Source organism: Lissotriton vulgaris, chromosome 4_1 (genome assembly GCF_964263255.1).
Source record: "Lissotriton vulgaris chromosome 4_1, aLisVul1.2, whole genome shotgun sequence".
In the NCBI taxonomy this organism is placed as follows: Eukaryota; Metazoa; Chordata; class Amphibia; order Caudata; family Salamandridae; genus Lissotriton; species Lissotriton vulgaris.
In genome coordinates, this window is record NC_141691.1 from 1721908818 (window position 1) to 1721926462 (window position 17645).

A 17645-nucleotide genomic window follows, 5' to 3' on the forward strand; every position below is an offset into this window, starting at 1 on the left:
CTCTATTGTATCTTCTGGAAAAGGAGCCCTGGTTGGGACTTTTGTAAGATGAGGAAGGTTGTTCTGTTGTATTTGTTTTAGAGACTGCTCTATAAAAGGAACGCTGAAAGGAGCTTCTGTTAGAAGGCGACTGTAAAGCTCCCATTGATTTGGCAGTCTCTGTGCCCTATTTTATCTTTTCTAAAGACGTGTCCACTGCAGGGCCAAAGAGGTGCTCCTGGTCAAAAGGTGGATTAAGAATGGTATTTAGTACCTTTTGTATAAACCCAGATACCCTGAGCCAGGCATGTCTGCGTTGAAACACGTGTATTTATTGCGCGGCACGCGGTGCATGCTGCGTCGAATGCGCATTTTATAGTTTTATGGAAGTATTAGTGATTAGTTTGCCTTCTTGTATAAGGTCATTAGCTGTGTCCTTATACTGTTGAGGTAGATGTTGAATGAGGTTTCCTAGCTCATCCTAGTGAGCCCGGTCATACCTTGCCAGATGGGCTTGTGTGTTGGCTATTTTCCATGATTTTGCAGCTTGAGACACCAAACGTTTGCCTGAAGTGTCTACTAATTTAGATTCTTTGTCAGGAGGTGGTGTGTCACCTGACCCCTGAGAGTTTGCTATTTTGCGTGCATTGGCTACAACCAAGGAATCTAAAGGAAGTTGACCCTTGATGTATATGGGGGTCAGAGGGAGCTGTCTTGTATTTTTTTTATCTGTCCCTGGGTTTAGAACCCTAGCTCTAACTGGGCCTTTGAACACCTCAGGGGCGTGTCTAAGAAGCCCTTTAAGCATTGGCAAGACATGAGTAGATTTGTGTGGCTGGTCAAAAGTTTCTAAAAGAAAGTCTTCTTCTACAGTTCGACTATATGGTATGTTGCGGCCCTATAAATTAGTTGGGCAAAACCTACATTGTCATCTGGCGGAGATGGTTTTGAGGGATAGAAGTCCGGATTAATATTTAGATCAGGATCCGTACTATAGTCATGCCAGGGTCTGGTTCCTGTAGTGGATAATCAGGGTCCTCAGTGTTTAATGGTACTATATCTTCATCCTCTTGCACATCCCCATGTGCATCATCACTATCCTCTGGTTGTAGAGAATGTGATGGAGTAATAAGTAAATTGGGGTTAATTGGTGGAGGGCGTGAAGGTGGTGGTAAAGTATTAGTAGCCATATGTATCTTCTTTAGAGGAACTGGTGCCTGTGGTAATAGTTGTGGTTTCCTCTTTGTAGGTGGCTTGGTAACTATGTGACCAGTCTTTGGATGGATTAAGATGGTGGTTTGCTATGGATCAGGGGGAAAAAGTTATTCGGCATTGTTCCAGCTGAGGCGGGGTAGAAGGAAGGGCACGGAAACCAGGTCTGGGTATATATGGTTTTATTTTTATAATTTTTTTTTCTTCCGTAAAGTTAGTCTCTCCCGGGCTAAAATGGCAGGGTCCGTGATTTCTCTTCCTCGAAGGTGGTCTTCCGGTCTCTTGGTCTTTGCTGGGACTTCTTCTCGGTACCGACCCTCCAGCTCGGGACATGTGAAAACAAAAATGATGCGGAGATCAGGGACTATACCTTCTGGGGAATAGGTACCACCACCACCAAGGGGCCTGGGGTGTGGGGGATCACCTAGTGCACGAGTATCTTTAGTGAATGCACACAATACACTTAAATGATGAGGGCACGTGTTTCGTGGGGAGTGGGGAGCAGCACACTACAAAGGGAGCCCGCGAATAGTGAACGTCTCACTCGGCTTTCCCCCTCAGACACTCCCCGCCTCCCCAACCAGCCTGACATACGTTCCCGTACCTGGCTGAGCCACACTCCTTGGTGAGTGTGGCTGGGCGGGTCGCGGTGTCGGTGGCCTCCAGGCACAGCAACGTCCTAGACTGGCGTCTTGCTTCTTCCACTTCTCGCCTCCGTCGTCTGTTCGTCTTCGTCCTTTCCTCCGATGCACAAACGCTCTCCTCGAGAGTATCTGACCTCCTTGGTGATGTCACACTCCATCATCCTCTCTTCCTCATTTCTCTCCAATCCCTGGAGAGCCGCGTCATCCGGGGGTGTGTCTTCCTCCTCGAAGCTGTGCAGCTTAAAGAGACAGTCTTCAGATTCCTCACGATGTCCGGCCCATAGCTCTGCAGCGTTCATTGGCCACTCGTTCTGGTAGGGGTGCAAAGAGGGGAGTGTCGGGTCAGCGATCCACTACTCTATTTCGAGCCCGTTTCCCTCAGTAGGTTCCGACCCCTTTCTACAGGCATCAACAGTTTTCTTTGGTGTGGAAAATTTCTCCTTGGAAACTGGTTTTGGTTGATTAACGACAGTGTCTGGTATGGGAGCTTTCCCTGGCTCCGAGACCTTAAATGCCGGTTGTTTCGGCTCCGGAGGTGTTTGTTTAGGAGGCTTAGTTATGGGAAGCTTGTCTTTTAAGGTTTTCGGCTTTGAAGACTTCGGTGCGGAGGTCTTATCCGGCACCAAGATCTTCTCTGGCTGCTTTGGTGTCTAAAGCTTCTCAGGCTGCTTTGGTGCCGAAAGCTTTTCCGACTGCTTTGGTGCCGAAGATGGCTTTTTGGGACCGGGTGGCTGGCTCGAGCCCGAAGGCTGTTGTCCTTCGGTGCCAGGCCCGAAGGCGGGGTGCTGGAAGTTATTGTATGGTGTGTACTTGAGCCCGAAGGCGAAGGTGTCCCCGGAGCCTTCGTTATGGGCTTGGGTAGGGCAGGGGTCTCAGTACTCGCGTCCCTTTTAGCCGGCGTGATGTCATTTTCGGCATCGGAAAAGTCTACTTCCGAGTCTGGGACCTGTTCTTCCTGTCCTGGTTCCAGAAGGTTATCAGAAAGCCTGTATGGAAGATGTCCAGAATGAAACCTGAGCCTCGGGACATCTCGTGGCATTGAGCTTGACGATCCTGGATGGTTTTCCTAGACTTGAAGGATAGACAAGCCTCACAGTCGTCCTCTCGATGTTCTGGAGAAAGGCACAGATTACAAACAGGATGGAGGTCAGAGTGTGGGAATTTAGCACCACACTGAGGACATTTCTTAAAAGGAGTCCTTTCCATCGACGTCCATCTTTACCGGCGAGGGTAGGCCAATGGCTCGCGTCAAAATTTGCAGGCGTCGAAGTTTTTCAAAGTTGTCGTCGAGAGTGTGTGTCGAAAAAAACACGAGACAATACCGTCGGTTAGCTGTGATTTTGCATCGAAAGTGGGTTCGATAACGACACCGACCGGGAGCGGAGCAAGTCACATCCGAACCCGATGGAAGAAAAAAACTATCTAACGATGGAGCCGAAGCCCATGCGCACTGTCAACGGAAGGAGGAGTCACCAATCTCGTGACTAACACTTTTTCGAAGACAAAAACAACATGCAAACATCCGAGCCCAACACCAGATGGCGATCTATGCAAAAGTGTACAATATGGAGCTCATATGCCTCGAGCATAATGCTCTCTAGATAAAAGCAAAGAAAAACCAAAGGGGATGATGGACGGAGCGTTGACAATACAAACACTCACCCCCAGTCAACTGATCTGGGTTTAATCCATCACCGTTCTTTAGCTCACTCCGCCACCCCAGTTCAGACACGGCCATATGCAAATCAGTCTGACCCTGTGCCTCATGGGAACAGTCCAGCCCGAACTGCCAAGCCATGTCTTCCCTGGACCGGAATCAAGCTTCCCAGGACCAGTTTCTGGCATTACAGCCGTCTTTAGCCGGGCTTGCTTGAATCCAGTGGCAAAGTGAGCAAGGGACTCACGTCTGAGCATACCCTGCCAACTTAGGGCGAACAAAGAAAAACCAAAGGGGATGATGGACGGAGCGTTGACAATACAAACACTCAACCCCAGTCAACTGATCTGGGTTTAATCCATCACCGTTCTTTAGTTCACTCCGCCACCCCAGTTCAGGCACGGCCATATGCAAATCAGTCTGACCCTGTGCCTCATGGGAACAGTCCAGCCCAAACTGCCAAGCAATGTCTTCCCTGGACCGGAATCAAGCTTCCCAGCACCGGTTTCTGGCATTACAGCCGTCTTCAGCCGGGCTTTCTTGACCCCCCCCCCCCCCCCCTTTTTGTACCACTTTGTTTGCCATAAGTTGGCAGGATATGCTCAGACGTGAGTCCCTTGCTCACTTTGCCACTGGATTCAAGCAAGCTGGGCTGAAGACGGCTGAAATGCCAGAAACGGGTCCCCAGAAGCTTGATTCCGGTCCAGGGAAGACCATGGCTTGGCAGTTCGGTCTGGACTGTTCCCATGAGGCACAGGGTCTGACTGATTTGCATATGGCCATGTCTGAACTGGGGTGGCTGAGTGGGCTAAAGAACGGTGATGGATTAAACCCAGATCTGTTGACTGGGTGTGAGCGCTTGATTGGTTCAGATGCTCCGTCCATCACCCCCCCTCCCCCTTTTGTACCACTTTGTTCGCCATAAGTTGGCAGGGTATGCTCAGACATGAGTCCCTTGCTCACTTTGCCACTGGATTCAAGCAAGCCGGGCTGAAGAAGGCTGGAATGCCAGAAACCGGTCCTCGGTAGCTTGTTTCCGGTCCAGGGAAGGCATGGCTTGGCAGTTCGGGCTGGACTGTTCCCATGAGGCACAGGGTCAGACTGATTTGCATATGGCCATGTCTGAACTGGGGTGGCAGAGTGGGCTAAAGAACGGTGATGGATTAAACCCAGATCAGTTGACTGGGGGTGAGTGCTTGTATTGTCAACGTCCGTCCATCATTTCCTTTGGTTTTTTCTTTAAACGCTGAGGACATGGAAAAAAGGTAGGCACATTGTTCCGTTGACAAATATGGCGAGAGAGGCAAAAAATGTCTTCAGGAACCGCTTACCAGATCCGCATTGAAAGCGTGGAAAAGAAGAAACTGATGTCAGTGCATCAGGGGAGGGCTTGTATGTCGATGTCACATCTGGTGGTCGAGGTTGCTAAGGAGTCGCATGACGCCATCTACCGATGCGTAGAGGTACTGTAGTAAAAATATTTCCGGATCCAGTATGGCGAACTGGGGAGAATTCAAAGTTGAGAAATGTGCAGCTAGATGTCATCACGTAGCACTAGATCTTGTAGATGCCCTTTCACTTGAGACCATTATGACTGTAGGCATAGTTGTAGGTTGTAGGGCACACATATATAGACATGCATGTGGAACTATAGAGATACATGAGGCTCATCACTGTTTTGACTGTGATGTAAGGATGTGGTTGAGAACGAACAAGGTAGCGCAAATTATATCTTTTGCACTCTTGCAGAACTTGGATAGACTTTTGTTGAAATGGAGTTTATGGTAGTGCCTACAAAGGGCTGCATTTGTAAGGGTGGCAGGTGGGATTTTGTCGCATTTAGGGAGAAACCCAATTTCTGTAGAAGGATGATTACTTTCTGAGTGTCCTGCAGACAACTCTGCTTGCACTCTTGATTACCCAATTGTCTAGGTAGGGGAACACGCATGTGGACCCCACCCCCCCACCTATTCTCAGCTACTACGGACAGACATTTTGTGAATGCTCTCAGTGCAGTAGTGACTCCGAATGGCAACGTTATGAACTGTAATGTTAGTCATTTAGTTGAAAACTCAGGTAGCGCCAATGGGCTGGGCGAATTGTTATGTGAAAATAGGCATCCTTGAGGTCTACGGCTGTCATGTAGTCTCTGTGCTGTAGTAGTGGATGGACATCTTGTAGAATAACCATGTGGAAGTGTTCTCACACAATGCATTTGCTGAGTGGTCTTAGGTCTAATATAGGCCTTAAGGTGCCATCTTTCTTTGGAATGAGGAAATACATTTAGAATACCCTTGGTCTCTGGTCTTGCTTTGGGACAGACTCTACGTCCCCTCCCCCTTTAGAAACAGAGCTTGAATCTCTTCTTGTAACAGTGTTAAGTGTTGATGCGACATAGCTTGAGTTCGGGTGGAATATTGGGTGGAGTAGAGGTGAGTTCCAGACAATAACAGTCTTTTCTTATTGAGGGAACCCACTGATCTGAGGTAATTTGTACCCAATGTGCTTGGTAGTCCTGTATTTGTCCCCCTACTGGTATTAAATGAGCAGGGAGGTGGACGGAGTCACTGTTTATGGGAAGTGGCTCCACGTCCTCAACCCCTGGTGGGATTGCTTCTATAGTGAGTTTAATAGTATCCACCCCTTGTACACTGTGATTGAGAGGAGCTTTGTGGCTTCTGAGTGGTCCCTGTGTCCGTAGAGTTCATAGCATTGGACACTCCTATATGGGCCCCTCCAAAAGGTCCCACCATGTTGATATGTCCCATGGCTTTTGCAATGTTGGTGTCCTTTTTAATTTTTTCCAGCATTTCATCCACTTGTGGTCCAAAAAGGTGTTCTCTACCAAATGGTAAATTGAGGAGGTGTTGCCGGACATCTGGTTAAAACCCTGACAACTATAGCCAAGTATGTCATCTGATAATAATGACCTCTCTTGCACTAGGGTGTGCGGAGTCTAAGGCACACTGGATGGTAGCATTAGATATGATTTTCCCCTCTTCAACTAATTCTGCCCCCTTTTGTTTGTATTGCTCAGGAAGGTGTTGGAGAAAACCCTGCATCTCATCCCACTGTGCTCTGTTGTACTGGTAGAGAACACCAACAGTATTGAAATTTCGAAGGTGGTTTGCTGCCTGTACAGCAACCCGTTTACCTGCAGCATCAAGTTTCTTGTTCTCCTTATCCGCAGGAGAAGCATCAAGGGTGTATAGTGAATTTGCTCGTTTTCTGGTAGTGTCAACTACCAGAGAATAAGGGGGAAAGCACCCAGTGACATAGATTGGGTCAGTTGGTGAGGGTTTGTACTTTTTGTCAACCCTAGCAGTTAGGATCCTTGATTTGACGGGCTTCCTAAAAATATCTGGCAGGTTTAAGCATGCCATTTTTTTACATAGTTAAAAATTGGACAAAGCTTTGGACAAAGTCTCAACCAGGAACTTGTCCCCAGTCCTGTACTGTGTGCATGTCATCTTTATGATATTCCGCAGCTCTGTGAATTACCTCATAATATGTGGTGGTAAAATCTGGTGGGGAAGGTTTGGAGGGATATAATTCTGGATCTGTACCCCCTTGTGGATCTATGTTATACGCATCCCATGGTTGATCGAGATTATCTGGATCCCCCTGTGGGTCTGGAAAGTATGCAGGGTACTAGGGGTCAACATGTTCCCCAGTGCTATGCTCCCCTACTGAGGATATGGTAGGTAACCCCTGTGGGTGAACTTGAGGGGAGCGTTGTGGTGAGGTTGGCAGATTTGGAGGGATAGCTGGTATTGGCAGCAGAGGAACAGTAGGTGAAGGCAAAGGTACGAGAGGAGTTGAAGGCTGAGGGGATTACCAGATGGGACTGGTGCAGGGGTGTTTTTGGCACGGACACTGTTTTTGGCACCACAGGTATTTTCAGCTGCGATTGTGTGTTGGAGTCTGAAGGTGCCCTGTGTCTTTCAACGGCAGATTTCGGCTTCGAAGACTCTTACGGCGTCAATAGTTGCTTTTCGACATCAGCTCGGAAACGGACTACAACTTTCGAGTAGTCGATGCCTTCGTTTTTTAGGTAGCCTATGCAGATTGAGGAACAACTGTCTGCTCCTTTCTCATATGCCAGATACCTTCATGGTCCAAGGGCAGTGGGGTTCTGAGAGCCTGTACTTTAGTTGGGTGTGGGAGGCTTTCGTCACAGTACTCACATGCCCTGTCAACCCGATCAGTTGAGCTTCTAGTTCGTGGTGGGAAATGGACCCTTGCCCACTGCTGGCGAGAAGAATGGGGATGTCCACTGGTGCGCTTTCTGCTTCTGCCTCCTCTTCGATGTCTCCTTCAGCATGGAAACTGCGTTCTGGCTGTGGTTGCATCTGCTCCCCCAAGATATCAGGTGTGTCTTCTGTTAAGTAATCCTGCCCTATGATATGCGCCCCGCTGCAGGCTCTTCGTTATCGAAGAGTCTCCTTCGATCAGAAGGGTAGACATGCTTCAGATTATGTTTTTTGTGTTCTAGAGACTGGCAGAGGTTGCGGACTAGATGGTAATCTTGCCTGGAGTACTTTGCATGGCATTTGAGACAGAAGCCCGGGCGAATAGAAAATTCTGCAAAAAAACAGTAAGTCACTATGTTTTTGCTAGCCTCCACGGAAAGGTAATGTATCGGTCACTGAAAAAGCCAGTGACACTGCGTTGAAACTTCGATCCTGGAGCTCCGAGGTAATCATCCGAACCCGATGGCGGAGTAAAACAATTTAACAAAGAAGCCGATGACCATACGCAATACAGACAATAGGAGAGGTCATTATACATTGTGACTCAAAAGACTTCTTCAAAGAAAAACAAGTTGCAAATGTCCAAGCCCAGCATTAGGAGTATGCTAAGAATATATATCTACAACCAACACATGCAACAAATAGTCTTTTCCCTCTTCAGAGTTGGGGATGACTTCTATGTCCAGGGAGTCTGTGTAATGCCTTCATGATTGTGAAACCTTTTGGTGCAGATTTTATCCCAAAGTTGCCTACACCGAACCTCAGGAACTTCGTGCCCTGCATTCAAGGCAAGCACGTGGGCCTCTAAAAGGTCTACGGTGGCCATAAAGATCCCATTTTGCAGCTATGGAAAGATGACCTGCAGAGTGGGCATTTTCAATTTTTGTTTTTATATGAATTTGTTCATGTTCTGTAAATCTACAACTACCCTTAGTGTCTTGTCCAGCGTGGGAACCTGGAAATAGGTCGAGTACACTCCTTGATATATTTCTTTTCTTGGAATACTCTAAAAAAATTTTGTCCTCATTCGTGCAGACAAAAGGCAACCAGAGATGAATACAGGCAAACAGGAAAAGCAAAAATCTCCCACCTCTCACTATAAAAGGAGACAAGAAAAAGAGGATCACGCCATTTATTCGAATAAGCTCGTAAGCCTAATAAGAAGACCTTATATCTTGGAAGCCATTTGTATGACACTTGAGCCAGCTCCTGTTAAGCGGTATATTGCTTTTGTGTGCAGTTCTACCTGTTGCTCTCCACCATCTGTGATCCCAAAAATCACCAGTGCTAAGCTTACCTTAACTTCTTGACCCATAACCTCTGTAAGCACCTTATCCACTTCTTAACAGTAGATCTGGATCGGAGGACACTGCCAAAACATGAGTATCATCTGCCTTTTGCTCACCACACACTTCTTCACCTCTCATCCGCCCAACTTCGATAGTTGTTTTTAGGCGTCCAGTATGCCTTGTGCACTGTGAAGAGATTGTTTTTCCTGGCTGCTGCGGATTTATTAACAAGCCAAAGTGTAGGCATCAATACTTGCCATAGGGTTTTCACATCCAGGGTTGGCAGGAGAGAGAGAGAGATAAATACTCTTTATTGCTTGCTTCTTTAGCAGATACTGGACTTCTTGCTGTAAGCATAGCTCCTCTTCCTTGCTAGTTGTTCTGGTCTTTGGCCTGATGTTTGGCAGCCTTTATATTCCCTTTGTATTAGTGTTTTGTAATGTTTTATGTTAATTTGTCAGAGGTATTGGCTCTCCATTCTTGCAGGAAAACTATGAATCTGCCTCCTAGTTGTGTTGCATATTGGGGGTATGTTTTTGGTTAAGTCACTTGCTTGAATGTCTAGCCCCAGGGGCTTGTAGCTCTTCTTCTGACCCTCCTTCTAAAGGGCTGTTGTCTTGTTGATCATAGATATTGCCTTTGCGCTGGGTGCTTTGTGAGCATGAAGGTGACATGTGGGTACTTGTTGTGATCCCCCTATTTGCTGGATTCGTCTTCTTGACGTGAATCCTCCTGCTGAATTGTGCTCCAGACTGCAGTTCACCCATTGCCTTTGTGGAGTTGCTGTCTTTTTTCATTCTTTGCAATGAATCATTAACTGCAATTCTGAAGAGGATTTTACCATTTAACACCATCTTGATCACTGCCTATACTTCCAGCTTGAAGTCTGACACCCTCAACCAGCTGGGTCTCTCAGATGTTTCCCAAGCAGCGTTGTTTGTTTGCTGTATCCACTGCAGACTTCAAACATGCACTGCAGGTGGTTTTGCCTTCTTCGATAATATGATGTGCCTTATTCTTGTGCTTCTTTCTTGCATGAGTGCCTCTATCTCCTCCCATTTTTGGTGGCCATATCTGTTGACTGGAGCATTCAAATAGGTGCTTGGCATCTGATCTCTCCATCTTTCTCCCTATCATTTCCTCCCTCTTATTCAGTTTTTCTGGTGAAGGTCCCTTTGCTGCAGGAGCATTGGCTCTTTTACAGGCTGAGGCATTGGTGACAGAGTCCACCACTGCATTCCTCTTTATGTAAACTGGGTCTTTGGAAGAATGTTTGTATTCTTTCTATCGTCTTTATGTAAACTGGGTCTTTGGAAGAATGTTTGTATTCTTTCTATGTCCTCAGTGTTACTGCCTTAGCTGTTGAATTAAAAGCTGTGCTCTTGGACGATGTGCAGCATTGGTGGGAACTGATTTTTCAGGTGAAAGGAGAAACATGTTTTGTGTAGGAAGCATGATTTTGTCTACTTTCCCTTCAACTGTGTCAGATCTTTAGATCAGAATGTTGTAAACCACTAAATTCATCTGAAGGGGAGGGCCTCAAGGGATATGACTGGCACCTGTACTCAGGCGAATCGGTGTCTAGTTTCTGCCTCTCCTCCTCTGTTATGCTGATGACAAGGTATAGGCCTTTGTACTGGCCCTCCTTTTGCTCACCTTCATAGTTGAAAAAGACTTCCTCTTCTTCTAGGGGCTCTAACTCTGTTGGCTCCTTCTCTTATCACTTTTCCATCTGAGGTTTATTTGGACTTTGGCAATCCTCCAAAGAGTTGTCAAACTCTTTTTGCTTTTCATCAGATACTCCATGTCGGCTTTGAGGAGACTCTTTTTCTTTTCCATGTTGAGGGCCTTTTGTTCAACTACATGCATTAACGCTTTCCTCTTTGACATCAAGGCCTCTTCTTGTCAGCTCTCCTCCCTCCCGCCCTCCCTCTTGATCTTTCAAAGTACTGTCTGGTTGAGAAGGTTTTCCGCCTGCAGTCTCTTTTGTCTTTACCCTGCGAATATCATTATGTTTGTGCTTCATCCTTGATTGACAATGGTTTTGGTGTTGAGGTACTCTTCGAAGATCTAAAGTCTGAGTGTTTTGGCGTCAGCGCATACCAGGTTTTTTTTACCTCTCTGCGCATTCTTTTACTCTACCTCTTCAATATCAGAGCTTTCCCCTTGTGCCAACTCTATTTCTTTGTGTAGGTTCTTGTCGCTAGACAACCCAAGACATTCAAAGAAACAAGCTTGCGCTGGGATGGGACCATAGCATAACAGGCCCATCTTTGTTTTTCACGAGTCTTTAAAAGTCTTCAGTTGAAACTTGGCACACACAACACAGCCCTCTCTTCTGTGATCCCTCAGGAAGAAAATGAGGTACTTACTTGTAACTACGGTTCTCCAGTATTGGTATCTTTCAAAGATTCACATGCTTGAATCATCCCCGTCGACATAGTGGGAGTCCCACGGAATACTAATAATAGCAGTAGTTAACACTACCATATGCTACAATGCAATGAACAGTCACTGCAATAGCCTATCAACTTTCTTTTGTAAAAAGAACCAAACTTAAGTAGTAGCCAAACAGGCGACAGCACCCTGTAGAACACTCCCAAGAGAGGATAGGTTCCTTAGATTTTCAAGCACACGTGTGAAACTTTCTAGCTTGAAGACTCTCATGGGAGGAGGGTGGGGTCGCAAGTGAAAGATACAAATACTGGAGAACTATAGTTACAGGTTAGTAACCCGTTTCGTCTCCAGTATTGGATCTTTCATAGATTCACATGCTTGAGTCAGAGTAGCTAGCAGTTGCATAAATAAATGTGTATATAAATAATCCAATATATATACATATCTACCCTTAGAGGATGGCTGATTGATATATATATATATTCAATGAAAAAACGATAGGTTTCAGGGACGTTTTAGTTAGTTGGACATTTGACTTATAAAACCAGAGAAATTTGCCTGTTCTAGTTAGTTGAGCCAACTATAACTCGCACACCAGCAATGCACTGCTGATGGCGTCACATATTACATCAATCATGACATGGTCAGTGACATCAATCAAGACATCTCAAATGACATCACTCATGACATCATCCAGTGAATGTCTGTTTCTGTAAAGTTTTAATATTTTTCATAGATATGTGTGCCAAGGTCTATTCAAGTATAGGTCGATGTAAAAGTGCCTGAATACATTATTTAGTAGATGCATGACTGACTCTATAAGTCACTGATTGAATGTGTGTAACTGAATGCATGGATTAGTGACTAGACTGTATGAATGTCTCTCTTAGTCTCTCACTTGGTGTGTAAGCAGGTGCATGGGTTGGTGATTAGCTACATCAGGGTGTATATGTGTTTTTAATTGATTGTATGAGTATCTGTATGGGGTCTGAGTGTCTATGTGGGTGGTGTCTGACTGTGTATACATGTCTGAATGGCTGATTTACTGGTTCTATAGATTCAAAAATGCATCTCAGAATGGCTGTATAGACAGCGCACTGTATGTACAGATGTGTTGATTAGTGAATTGATGTCTCAGTTGTATATATGTGAGTAACTATATATGTTTTTACACACTATATGTGAGTGTTGGGGTGTATAATTGACTACGTGAGAGGCAGTAATTGCAAGTGTCTACATACATAAATGTGTACATGTATTAGTGATTGTAAAAGAGAGTAAGTATGTGATAGTATATATTTAAATAAGGAAAGTGATGTGTGTATAAATAAGGCAGGTGTTGTGTATGTATCTGCATAGGTGAGTACATGGGTGTATGATTAATTTTTGGCATGGCTGAATAGATGTGTGAGTAACTCTATGGATCAGTAGCACTGTGTAAAGGTATATATAGGTGCATGAGTGGATATTATATTGATGTAATGATGAGTGACACCATGTATGAATGACTGTATCAGTGTATATCTGGCTCACAATATATAGATAGGAATCAGTGGATGGATATCTGGTATTGGTGTTTCTATGCTTTTCAAAACGGTAGTCTGTATTTTAGAGTGCGTGTATCAAAGGTTATATTACAGTGTGAAGAGGTGTGTCTGACTATCACGTGAATGATGTCATCAGTGATGTTATGAGTGATGTCACTGACCTAGTCATGAGTGATGTAATATGTGACGTCATCTGCAGTGCATTGCAGGCGCATGAGTTATAGTTAGCTCAACTAACTATAACAGGCAAATTTCTCTGGTTTTATATGAGTCAAATGTCCAACTAACTATAACGTCCCAGAAACTAATGTTTTTTCCAGTGAATTTCTAAGTTTAAAAAAAATGCTAATTCCTAACTAGAACGTCTGTAAAACCTATGTTTTTTTTCAGTGAATTTCTAAGGTTTTTTAAATGTTAATTTCATATTTTAATATTTATAAAACCTATATTTTTTCAAATAGTTTTTTTAATATTTTGCAACTCTATCATCCTTTTTTTAAACTTTACAAATTATGTAATCTTTTATATCTTCCCCACAAAATATGTATCTTTTTTTTTTTAGAAAACTACAGTCCCGTACCGGTAGTCTACAAAGCTCGATCAACACGCGAATCCTATCCACCACATTTAAATGATGCGCATTTCGTATCCGACGGGTTTGAGTCACTTCGTCCCTCTTCACAACATATACGTATGAGGTCACGCCAGCTGCTACTGTGTTATTTGACAGGTACGCACTACCAAGCAGCTTGTTTGGTCATGTACGTATGGGGTGGCACCCACTGCGCGTTCCAAATGCGACAAATGCACGCTGCCACACCCTGTGTTACATCATAGACGTACGATGTCGCGCCGCATACGCCATTCCCTCATTTTTTTGGTCTCAAAACTATATCTAAAAAACTTTAAAGTGTATATGAGAGCAAGAGATAATTAAATACATTTTAAAGTTATATATTTCTAACTCTAATAAACTTATAGTAAATACATTTTCTCAAAATCACATAGCGGTAATTAAAACATTTTTAAAGTTATATATTTCTAACTCTAATAAACTTATATTATAGTAAATATATTTTCTCAAAATCACATCGGTGCAGTCTCATTTGCCATGTAACCATAAAAAGAAAATGCATTTTATTCGTTCATAACATTTCCCATTGTAACAGTTCGAAAACGCCACCCATTTTAGTCAATATCTGTACTGCATTTCATGAGACACACCTCTTATGCTTAGAGAGCTTTGTTCTAAAGTTTTTGCAATATACACATATCTTACACAACACACAACATGCAACCATGACTTTCATCAATATTCATGCTCTGTAAAGTAGCCTACCACCTATGATAGCCATACCCCTAAAAGTTACATTACCGAAATGTTCTCCAATACCACAGGTAACATGGTTGCATGAGCTGTCCACAACACAAACCCAATATAGTACGGCCCAGAGACAGCATCATGCATAGATAATGAACACACAGACACATAAAGATAGTGGAAGTGGATACAGGCATGTACGCTCTGCCTCCTTTTTATTACCATGGTGACATATCCAGTGACGTCTGTGCTGGATGTGTGTGCAGTAAGTGTAAACCAGCCTTCAGGGAATGGTTGCTGCTAGCATCAACTACAACAGTAATCATTGGATCACACACAGAGATTCAATATTAAAAGAATCAATAATTTATGCTGCAGTTAGTTAGGGACAGTAGATGTGAAATAATACAGAAATAATTCCATCGTAAAAGAACAACAACTTGTGCTATTCTGACACACAATCAATAGATCTGAAATAATACACAAAAAGATTATATCAAACGCTCCATCATTTCAAGTGCACTCACATAACCACATCAAAAGCATTCAGCATATGTACAGTCACTGATAATACGTGCTGTAGACAGGCAGGAGCAATATCTGTAATAGCGACTCAATCTGAATTATGAACACTGCTGTCTGCAGTGTAGGCCACAGAGAGTGGTCAGCAAGGACCCACAGGTACGTAAGGTGACTTCACCTACCCAGTTTGTCGTCAGCGAAGCAACAAAAAAGCGTATGCAAAGACTGCAATGATACCTATGCATGGTGCAGACAGTACACACTGGAGCAATGTCTTTTCCTACAGGACTACCTCATATACAATAACGTCTCGATCTCAATTGTGAACACTGCTGTCTGCAGTGTAGGCCAGACAGAGTGGTCAGCCAGAGCCCACAGCCACCTGGCATTCACTTGAGCTCTACAGTTTGCAATACACGAAGCAAAAAAAAAAAACGTGTGCAGATCCTGCAATGATACATATGAGTGGTGCAGACAGAGCACCCTAGAGCAATGTTTTTAGGTATCGTCCTATTAATCGCGCAAGCGATAATAAGACGAGAGTATAGAGGGCAAACCAAGCTCTGAAACCACCAGGCGGATTACGTTGAGTGCATGTGCTCGTGCACGCGCTTGCCATTTGCTCCCCGAGCCGCCTGCCTCCATAAGCTTCACTTCAAAGGGATCCGCTCCCCGCCCCCTGCTTCACACTTCAAAGGAATGCGCCCCCGCAATGCCGAGAGCCAGCGCTTTCCTTCCACTCGCTCACTCCCCTTCTCCCCCACACCATCCGACTTGTTTTTTTTGTTTTTTTTAAAGACCTTTATTTTACCGATCAACATACACTGTTCCTGGCCTACAACCTCTGGGGCTGGCCGTATCATTTTTACCTGTAAACCTTAGCATCTGAATTACACAGCCCCTGTGCCGACAACCCGGGGGTTCGGCGGCGTTATTTGTGGGTATGGATCTCGTTTGGATTTCAGATTAGTATAGGTCTGTTTTAAAAAAAAATTTTAACAGTAAAACAATATCAACAAGAAGTTTCCACATTCAGTCATGCTTCCTACAGGTAGCAAGTACAATTCCCTTATTCTAATTTGCAGGTGCCGAGCTTCTGTTATGTGTGAGACCACTTAGCCTCCCACTATCACGTTCCCTCTCAGTTAGGCGAGTCTGCGCGGTGGTCAAATGTATACCCCTCGTCCATCCGTTCACTCCACCCCCTCCTACTCGTGCTTCTGGGTCTATTCCTGGGTCCTCACCCTCCCCCCGCTTCCACTCCTTCTAGTCGTCATCCCCTTCCTCTTCTGACGTCAATGCGTCATCTTCTTCCAGAGGTTCACATATGTCCCCCCTGAAAGCGTTCCACGGTGTCCATATCTTATTCCATTTACGTGGACACGCCCTATTAGTGTATACTGTCCTCTCTATTATCATGACCCTGTCCATATTTGTGCACCACTGTGCCAATGTGGGGGTGTCAACCGCCCCCCATTTCTGTGCTATGTCGCGTTTAGCTATAATCATGCCAATCATGGACCACTGCAGTCCGTGTCTGGAAAGGTCGTTAGGTTCGCATATGTTTAGTAAACATTTTCGTGGTTCGGGGACCAGGGATACCCCCAATGTTTGTGATATGGTGCGCATCGTTTGTCTCCAGAACTCCTGAATGCGAGGACAGTCCCAGATAGTGTGTAACAGTGTTCCCTCCTCTCCACAGCCGCGAAGACAGTATGGGTGTTGTGCCCTATGTATTGTGTGTAGCATTTTCCTTGTGTAGTACACCCTATGTAAAATTTTAATCTGCACGAGCCTAAATTTCGCCGATATGCCCACCTCCCTAGGTGATGCCAGCGCTTCGTTCCATTCGTAATCGTCCAGTTCCCCTATGTCTTCCACCCATTTGGCTCTTAGTTTTACCATCGGGTCCTTTAAGTTATTAACCAATTTACGGTAGGTGAGTGATGTTGCCCGCTCCTGCATGTAATCCGTGAGGAGACGATCCTCAAAGGGAGATGCCTCTGGGACTTCTGTGTCTCGTGGGACTGCTGCTTGCAGAGCATGTGGTATCTGTGTGTAGCGGTACAATTCCGTGGGCCGCAGCTCATATTGTTGTCGCAGCCGGTCAAAGGGGATCACTGTGCCTTTTTCCCATAAATCTCCCACTGTGGACAGGCCTATGTTATCCCAATGTGTGAATCCCTTGCTGCGTTTCAGATTACCCAGGGCTTGCGTATCCCATAGAGGGGTGAGTCGTGTGATATTCCCCTTCCACCCCAGTTTTGCCTGTGCCGTGTGCCACAGTGATACTGTAAGCTTTGTAGGTCCCGTGAGCCTGTTCACATGTCGCCGGTCATAAAGAGGCGCCAGTATGCTGTTGGTACCTAACTGTACCCTGTCCGCCCTGTATGCCAGGTCCTCCTGAGGTGCATGCAGCCACTGGTTAATGGGCTTCAGTTGGGCGGCCCAGTAGTACAGTTGCAGGTTTGGCAACGCAATCCCCCCGTCATACCACCCCCTGTGTAGTTTTGCCTGAGCTATGCGTGCTGGCCGATTGTTCCACATGAGACCTGCCACCATTGCTGACACCCGCCTAAAGTACCCCGGAGCCACCGGATATGGCGTATTTTCTAGGATGTACAAAAACCGGGTCAGTGACATCATCTTATATAGCGCCGCTCTTCCCAACAACGTCAGCGGCAGCGCTGCCCAGAAGTTTATGTCTTGTCTCAATCGTTCCAACGGCGGTGTTAGGTTCTTCTGAAAGAACTCGATTGGGTCCCTAGTGACATGCACACCCAGATAACGAAAGGAGGATCCTGCCATTTTAAGGGGACATTCC

The 17645-nt window shown here is 45.3% G+C and overlaps 1 protein-coding gene across 2 annotated transcripts in view; it reads right to left on the reverse strand.

The window, feature by feature from the left end:
• Positions 1-17645, reverse strand: part of VIRMA (vir like m6A methyltransferase associated) — an 811754-nt gene that overhangs the window by 237852 nt on the left and 556257 nt on the right. The window lies entirely within an intron of this gene.